The 9674-nt window shown below is 39.4% G+C and overlaps 1 long non-coding RNA gene across 1 annotated transcript; it reads right to left on the bottom strand.

The window, feature by feature from the left end:
* Positions 1-4640: 4640 nt before the first annotated feature.
* LOC131402548 (uncharacterized) lies at positions 4641-9214 on the bottom strand. The gene is made up of 3 exons (XR_009218762.1): positions 9179-9214; positions 7095-7177; positions 4641-4708 (listed from the first exon to the last, which is right to left on the bottom strand). It is a non-coding gene; the product is annotated as an uncharacterized LOC131402548 (long non-coding RNA).
* Between the last annotated feature and the right edge of the window lie 460 nt (positions 9215-9674).

The raw sequence follows: 9674 nt of genomic DNA, 5'->3' as shown, positions 1-9674 counted from the left end.
GGACTTGATCAGGCAGGTAACTGAGCAGAGGGAGTGTGTAGGTTGTTTGTTCATATGCTATTTAAGCGGGTTCACTCAAAACCCACCCCACTCATGCTCCCCTGCCTTTTTCATTATAAGGATGATAAAGAAATGACAAGTAATAGGCTATACTGGAGTATATGAGGAAGCCATTTGTTTGAAACTAATTTGGCCTGACCTTGTTTTTTCAAAAGGGCCTGAGGTGGCCTGTAGAGCATGCATTGTAATCTGCTTTAAGAATTTACTATGTCCCGAAGACAAGAATGATTCTCCTAAAGAAAAAGATGCAAGCTCTCCCACATCAACATTCCCTTCAGGATAAGCATCTCTCCCTAAACTAAGAATTAATTACTGAGCTGCTGTGCTCACCTGTGACCACTCACCTTGTGACCACCAACCTGCTGTGTTCACTGACCTGCTGTGCCAGCAAAGCAGTCTCATGAAGGTTGTAAAAGGGACATTCCTGTCATATGTGATGTATGCTCTTTGTTCCAACACGGTGTATAAGCACTCTGTACACCCTGGGCAATAGTCCTCAGATATGACTCATAATAAATTCACCCTAATTTTGATTTATAGACTGATGACGGATTATTTGTCTCCACAAGGGGTGGAGAATGAAACTTTCAACTTCCTAGCCTCCTTTGCTGCTGTTGGCCAATGAAACGTAGGTTGGGCTTTCTGAGGAGGGCTTCCCTTTTGGATAGAAAGGCCTTTGGCTTTTGCTCCTTCCATTTACTTGGGGCAGTGCCTGGAATGAGGATATGATGCCTTGGGACATAGCAGCCATTTTGTGACTTGGTGTCAGGTCAGAGGCACACATTAAGAACAGGAGGGAAGAAAAGGTACCCCGTTCCTTGAAGACAGGCTTAAGACAATAGCCCTAAACCAACCCCTCTGGACTTTTCACCTGAGAAAAATGAAGGGTGAAATGAAGGGAACCATAGCACCAAGAACTCAGCGTGGAAACCAGCAGCACAGTGTCTGTTACATCTGTGCTTAATAATGTGAATGATCATTAGAAATTCAATTACAGTGGGTGGCAAAAATTGCCCTGAAAGTGTTTTAAAGCCCTGACTTAGTCTCTGCTTGTGTCCACCTAAGGTCTGTGGTAAAGCTGTCACTCACTGGCCCACTGTAGCTCCTAATCTGGGGCCAGTGACGGTAATCACACCCAGCTGTGCTCCTTGCTTTACAAACAACACCTTTTCTTTGACTTTTGAAGATTTTGGAATAGACTTTTTATGAATATGGCAGTTCCTTAATCAAGACTCACTCACGTACCTCTTTCTTGATGCAGCTGTCTTCAGCCTCCTTTTGTTCACAGATCTTTGACAATTATGCTTACTCTACGACAGCGGAAGTCACGTGGTATTGCAAAGATCGGCTCACCCCTCTGTACAGTCACCGGACTAGATTCGTTCAGAGCTAGGGACTGTATCATTTTTGCCCTTACATTCTGATCAGCTCATATTAAATGCACGAGTTATCTGTTTTTTCAGATCCTTTTAGTGTAGTCTGACCATATTACTGCTTTTTAACATTCTTGCAAGTTTCCATTGCTGATTTTCATCATTGTTCCTTCAAAATCATTCATCATATGATACTGAAACTCAGATCATGAGTTAAGCAACATTCTGAGGGAGACGTCAGCAAGATGGAGAAATACACAGTCCCAGCTCTCTTTTCCCCACAGACACAGACTTACCGGCAATATATGGACCAAAACACTTTGTGAGGACTTCAGAAGTCACTAAACAATTTGCAGTACCCTAGTCGAGGGCAAAGCTGAGAACACCCACCCTGAAGTGGGTCAGAAGAACCCTTTCATTTTACCCACGGCCACCTTTCCTTGAAGCGAGCACAGCGCAGACCTGCTCATGGTTTCTCACTCATGGGCAGTAGGGGAAAGAGGCGAGAGGAGAATTCATGCAAATTTCTGTCTTTTGGAGGGCTGCCCGAAGACTGGTTTGTGTCTCACCTGACCTGAGTGCTGATGGAACTAGCATGGTCTGGCACCAGAGGGCCTGCAGTGCCCCAGACAGAGGCTGGTGTGGCTCACCACCATCAGGAGAAGGTGCCCAACTCACAGTTTCATGCTCAGGAGGCAGGGAGGAATGTAGGCCATGTGTCTTGTGTGCCAGCTTTTTCGAGGGCTGCCATCGGGACTGGTTTCTATCTCACTTGATTTGGGGTGCTGCTGGGGAGCTGACATAATTTGGATGCCTGGGGGCCAATGAGAACAAAGGAGAGTGGGATGGCTTCCTTTTGCAGCACCAAAGAACCTGCAGTACTGCAGACAGACACCAGAGGGAGCAAGAGATTATGAGCGCCTGAAAGAGAAACTGGCCAACCTCTCCAATTGGCAAATTATGCACACAAGCCTAGAGAAGTCACATCCCGCCAAAAAGATTTCAGAGGACCTCACAATCTAGCACTGGGCTGATTGACGAAGGTCTTCCCCTGTATGAAGCAGCCCACAAAGACTGGAAGAGGTGGCTGCTTCTTCAAACGCATAAAACTCAGCAAAACGTCAAAAAGTACACAAAGAAACAGAGAAACATGGCCCAATCAAAGAAACAAATTAAATCTCCACACATCAACTCTAAAGAAACAGTGAACTATGAATTACCTGACAAAGAATTCAAAATAATAGTTACAAAGAAACTCAAAGATCTACAAGAGAATGCTGATAGATAACTAAAGGAAATAAGGAAGAGGATTATGAACGGAATGAGAATATTAAGCAGATGGGAACTATAAAAAGGAACCCAACAAATTCTGGAGCTGAAGAATACAATAACTAAATTGAAAAATTCACGAGAGGGGTTCAGTAGCAGACTTTATCAAATAGAAGAAAGAATCAACAAAGTTGAAGACAGATCATTTGAAATTATGCAGACAGAGAGGCAAAAACCAAAAAGAATAAAGAGCAGTGAAGAGAGCCTAAGGTATTTACGAGACATTAGCAAATGGACCATATATGCATCATGGTACTTCCAGAAGGAAAGAGAAAGGGACAAAACGTTTCTATGAAGAAATAATGGCTGAAAACTTCCCAAATCTGTGGAAGGAAATGGACATCCAAATTCAAGAGTTAAGCAACATTCTACTAAACCTGATATATGAAGACTGATTATATTTTTAATGGCATTAAAGTAGTTATCACCCAGATGAACTTACCTACTACTTCACATTACTCTTCTTCAGTGGAGGAGCAGACATAGTAAAGAATCAGACCTTCAGCTGTGTCAGTGTTTTTTTTGGGTGCAAAGAACAAACAAGACTGCCGAGGGACATGCCTGCGGGAGAGGATTATAGGAAGGGAAAATTTCCCCTTCACCCTAGTGAACCCTATGACAGGATGTTAAGGTAAGGGAAATTTTCCAATCCATAGACTTGAAAGTCTTGCTAGATGCAATTCATAATCTCTTCCTTTGAATGAGTCTTCTTGCCAAAGAGCCAGGAATGCCTTGAAATCACTAACTCTTTTCTGAACCTTATGCAACTTGCTGTTTTATGTGGTTTTTCAAAGTCACGTGAAACAAAAGTAATATCGGATACTTTGTAAAACCATAGTTCTTAACCTCTTGTAGGGTAATAGACCCCTCGGAGAGTATGTTAAAAGAAAGAATGGACCCTACTATCCTAGAAAAATGAATCCACACACAAAAGTGAACATAAAATTTCAGAGGTTTTACAGACCGTGTGAAGCTATGTGCATAAGATGCCTTATGTGTTTGTGGTGACCCCAGTGTTAGGAATATTACTTTGAAAGATATTGGTGCTGGCTGCTCATGTCTAAAATGAAAGGGTGGAATAAATGTTCGATGAGGTTCCTCCAGCTGTGAGTGAAGTGAAATAGAGCATAAAGTCAAGTAACAAGCCAACCAAGTGAGAGTGCTGGTACATGGTGTGGGGTGGGTGGGCAACAGAAAAGGGAGACAGATGTCTTGCAGTTGTTACAGCAAAGGAAGATTAAGACTAGAAACTGGAGAGGTCCCAGCACCTGTGATCCTTTAACAACTTAAATCCAGAAGGCGTGTATATTTTCACAGCAAAATTCAGTCAACAAATGAGAGAGGAGAGCCAAATACAGCCTGAGTACCCCACTGAGAAATATTAACTAACCTTATGTGTAGTTGTTACTGGAGCTACTAATTAAACATTTACTGAATGTGTAAAGTATTAAAAAAAGAGTGTATAATTTTGTTAATTAAATGATGCTATATATTAATTGATGTATTATCTAAGTCACGTGTGGATAACTTTACATTAATGAAATATACACACAGAGACTGGAAATTTCCTTCAATGACTTTATTATTTACAATAATATATAAAGAAATAAAACAATCCAGCTTCTAAAGTATTACCACATTCAGGAAGAAGGTATTGCTGTCACTTTTCTAAATTACTGGAATGCCTTAATTTCCTATTCCTTCATCTTCTAACTCTAGTAGCAAAGTGACAACTGAATTGAAATTAAGTTAGAGGCTGACATCGCTACCAATGACAGACAAATAAAGTAACAGATACAGTCATTTCCAAACAAGGGACACCAGTCCCCAGGAAAGTGATGGGAGAGGGGTCTACTGAGTCTGGCATGTAGGCACAGCTCTTCCTGACGACGTGTGACAGGGGACCCGATGAGGATCCACTTGCTCAACTCCAGGTTTTTGTTCTTCTGAGAAAAAAATAAAAAACAAAAGTCATCTCCTAAAAAATACACAAAAAGCAAGGACGACTGGCGGTGGACAGGATGTTAAAACCGTAGAGACGTGAAGAGTGAAAAATGTCAATGTGGTCATTAACTTCCTCAGGTTTGGTCATTAAAAATGTATATTTCACTTCAGCAGAGTTGGAGAAGTTTATTCCCCATTTTCTGACAAAATGAATTGTTAAGAAAACCCTGTTGCACATAAAACCGAGAAGTAATAAAGTCTTATTCAGAATGCATCAACTGAAGATTCAAAGTGAATCAAACATTAATTAATTGAGTTTGATTTTCTTTTGACCTATTTTTAGGAAAAAAAAACCGTTATGCTAAACAAATAGTGTGTATTTTAGAGAATATTTATCATCTTCAGAAAAATTCCCTTGAGCCTTTAAAAAGCACTACAGCTACATCTATTTCTTTATAAACAATATTTATTTTCAAATAATTATATTCATAAAAGTGAATCTAGCGTAACCGCTCTTATCAAGTATTTTAAGTTGTTGAGATAATTCAGAATACCTTTTATAATTAAAATTAAGAACTGACATTAAAATATTTTAGATTGATATATTAGAGACTATGTCCTTGAATTTTGAGTTGGTCAGTTTTTGATTTATATAATCCTCTAGACTACTCCTTTACTTATTTCACTTAAAAACAGTTACAGAGAGATCCAAATATTGACAAAAGGAATTAAACATTTGAATTTGTGGGGTCTCTCCTGTGACAGCAGCAGTGAGAGCTGTCCCTCACTGTCAACGTCCACAGCATTGGAGTCTGTCCCCATGATGGCAGCAGGGAGAGCTGTCCCTCACTGTACCCTCCACGGCAGTGGGATCTGTCCCAGTGATGGCAGCAGGGAGAGCTGTCCCTCTCTGTCACCCACCACGGCAGTGGGGTGTCACCTGTGATGACAGCAGGGAGAGCTGTCCCTCACTGTCCACCTCCACAGCAGTGGTTTCTGTCCCCGTGATGACAGCAGGGAGAGCTGTCCCTCTCTGTCACTCTCCACAGCAGTGGGGACACCTGGAGGGCTTCTTCCATGACACAGTTTGTGTGGGGTCCACCGCCAGTCATTCAGTGTACTGTCACTACTCAACACATATTCGTTAACTAAATAAACCTTAGAATGATAAAGCATACATTATTAAGTATTTTATACTATGTCTGTAAAAGAACTGTTTTGTAAAATTTAGGTAAAATTGCAGAAAACTGTGAGGTGTTTATAAAGTGGAATAATCCACTGGGTCATGGACTATTTACACAGGAATGGTAAAATGTGTGGGGAAGATTCTCAATGTCCATTTCTTTTGAATTATTTTGAATTCAGGTACAATATATACCTGAAAGTCACTTAAAAATCAAAAGTAATGTTCCTGATGATTCTGTAAGAACGAAAGTTTCATTTTTATCCCTTGAAGTGTTCCAGGTAGGAGCTGCGACTGTCCTGCGATAGACACTAGGGCCGTTCACACTAAATACATACTAGACGACATCTTTAACACTATCTCTATTTTTTTTTTAAATGAGTGGACAATAACATACACAGATATCATCTTACGTTTGACGACAGCTAGCATGTTCAGCGTGCTTTCACACACGACTCTGAGTCTGACCCTTACAAGTCTATGGATAATCTAGACGGTCAGCTGTCATCCTCACGAGCGCACAGGCCGTCGTGTGAGGGTCCTCAGCCTGGAGACTCATTTCTGACTTTAGCTCAGTGCTGGTCCCACTACACAAAGCTGCCCCAATGGCTGGTCAGGATTCTCTTTCTTCAAATGCAACACAGGAGGTAGAAATATGGGAAAAGGTGTAGTTTGAGGAATGGATATGCAGAAATTGGATCATTGGATTTGAAAACAGTGCCTAAGATAAACTTCAGTTTGCCAGTGAGCATCAATGCTGTATTTTCAGTATTAAGAACAAGTAGGATAACATTAACTTATTTTTACTGCGTACTGATTATATTTTTATGGTGCACATGATTAAAATCTATTAAGACATGCTTGTATTTTTATTGGGAAGGGATCTTCTACCCTGATAGTTAAGTCATTCTTTTGTAGTACTGAAGGTATCTTCACCAATATGTAAAGATGTGACAATGCAAGGGTAAAATTCATATTTTTCCAGAAGCTATAATGGATAAATAGTTGAGAATACAGCAAACTAAGGAGATGTCACAGGATATATATGATCCCAATGAGTTCCCTTCAAAGATAATTCTTTCTAAATTAGTGATTAACTTAGGTTTATTCTTGACTGTCTCATATATAATAGTAGTCTTCAAATGTGTAAGTATGCTGAGAAGTGAGATGGAAAGCATCAGGAAGTATCAGCATTTTCTACTTACTTGAAGTTTCTTGGGCCTGTTGATTTCCTCTAAGATTACATCTCAGTCACCTCCTTGCATCTTTTGATCCTCGACAGCAGCTTCTGTAGGAGTAATTCTATTAAGAACAACAGAAATATGTAAAATGCCAGCAACTAATTTTAATGGAAGAATAAACAGAACCGCTGTCAAGAATTTCCTGATAAGATACATCACATTGACATAGTATACTTAAGCAGCAGCAGATAAGTCCCCAAGATACCCTCCTGATATCACACACTTGAAAGCTATAAATAACACCATCAAATTGGAAATGTTCTGTTTGGTTGCAGGGGATATTTTTTTTATCATTTAGATACCAATTCTTTTTAAATTTCTGAAACCCCAATAGCTATTAATTGGATATTGAGCAAAATTACATTTGGGGGCACCATAAAACAAATAATTGGGTCGTTACCATGAAGCACTAGAAACATCTTTAAGCTACAGAAATTACCAGAGCACAAAGGCAAAAAGCAGCTTCCTGTCTACATGGTCAGGCAAGCAAACCCATGCTGCAGCTCTGATCTGAGATGACACAGTCAGAGGCCAAATTCTGCTTGTTGGGCCCAGTAGAGAAAGACATTTTGTGAACTGTTTGAGCATGAATTGGCAATGCTAATTTATGAGACTTTCTGCCTTTCTTAGAGACTGAAACTATCTGCTGATTCTATCCTGTAAGTCAAAATGCTTTTTATAATGATGAATTTAATAGGTATAAGCTCCATGAAAGCCAACAGTCCTATCGACTCAGATGATGAGTCTGGTGAGGACGCATGAAGAATGCATGAAGATTCAGAGTGCTACTTTTTGGGCAAAATTAGATATCGTCACTTAATATTCATTCATTAAACACTTAGAGGAAGAACAAAAAGTGTTAGGAGTCAGAGGGTATCTTAAGAAATGCTCTAATACAAACCTATCCTTTTATTGATTATGAATGTGAGGACCGGAGACATTAATAATTGGCAACATTATATTTCTAATTCAGATTCCCTGACTCTCTGTTTAATTTCCTTTTCATTATGCTACACCACAAAGGACCTTAGGAACACTGTTATATGTGATACTATATGTAAATAAATCAATAAAAAGAGGATATGCTCTTGGACACTGAGTACTACAATTTAAAAGGAAATACAAAGGCCGAACGGGTGGTGTAGTGGTTAAGCTCACATGCTCTGTTACGGCGGCCCAGGCTTCCCAGGTTCAGAAAGTGGGCGCAGACCTACGCAACACTCATCAAGCCGTGCTCTGGTAGTGTACCATATAAAGTAGAGGAGGATGGGCACAGATGTTAGCCAAGGGCCGATCTTCCTCAGCAAAATGAGGAGGATTGGCAACAGATGTTAGCTCAGGGCTAATCTTCCTCATCAAAACAAAACAAAATTAAAAAAATAAAAGGAAATACAACCTTTACACAAAAACATAACAGGAATTAAAAAATAAAATTAAGAGAACCAACAAAAAGCTTTGTCAAACAACTAGAGACATGCACACGTTCTGAATACTCACCTTCAAATATAAGGCCATATATTTTTTATTTTTTTGGAGAGGAGGACCAGCCCTGAGCTAACATCCAATGCCAATCCTCCTCTTTTTTGCTGAGGAACACTGGCCCTGGGCTAACATCCGTGCCCATCTTCCTCTACTTTATATGGGATGCTGCCACAGCATCGTTTTAACAAGCAGTGTGTGGGTGCGCGCCCGGGATCCGAACCGGGGTACCCATGGCTGTCATAGTGGAGCTTGCACACTTAACTGCTTGTGCCACCGGGCTGGCCCCCATAAGGCCATTTTTAAGCTGGTTATATATTACTGAGCAAGAAGCATCCAAAGACATAGTATGTTAGTCATTGATCAGAATTGTGCTTGTTTTTAAAATCTTTGTATGCGTAAAGAGAATTTAATAAATTTGAAATCTGTAGATGTTTGTATTTATTTTACAAAAAGCAATAATAATATCTTAATATATTTTAAAAAGTTAACTAATGCAAAGAAATTTAGACAGTTTAGAAGGGAAATTTAAGCTATTGAAGTCATAGTCAATTGAGACAAAGACATACTCCTTCTCCAACTTCTTGGCATTTCTCTTCTTCTCTAGGTCTACTTTCACCAGCTTGCTGCAGATATTCTACTTCTTTAGAGAGCTTAGCTGTTAAAGCAACATTTTCCTAAATTTTTTAAAGAAAGGACAAATAAAGTAATTTTAGAGAAGTTTCAAAGTCTTGTTGACTACCTTGATCTGGTAAGAACATTTTACAACAGCAAACTACAAATATACAAAAACAGGAAAGGCACAATTCTTAACCCTAAAATGAATAGCAAATAGATATTTGATGTGAAGTATATTTGAAGCTATTGGATGGTAATGTGTAATTAGAAAACCTATAACTCATTTCTTAAAACTAATATTTTCCCAATTGATAAACAATATACCTAAACAAAATGAAACATAAAGGTTGAAAAGAACAAAATGGGTAGACAAAGGGAAATGAGGAAAATGAGAAGAGATGAACAACAATATAAATATCAAAGTAGAACTGAATTCAAGGCACAAAT

Source organism: Diceros bicornis, unplaced genomic scaffold (genome assembly GCF_020826845.1).
Source record: "Diceros bicornis minor isolate mBicDic1 unplaced genomic scaffold, mDicBic1.mat.cur scaffold_145_ctg1, whole genome shotgun sequence".
In the NCBI taxonomy this organism is placed as follows: domain Eukaryota; kingdom Metazoa; phylum Chordata; class Mammalia; order Perissodactyla; family Rhinocerotidae; genus Diceros; species Diceros bicornis.
The sequence above is the reverse complement of the archived record's forward strand: the minus strand, read 5'-3'. Positions and strand labels throughout refer to the sequence as shown.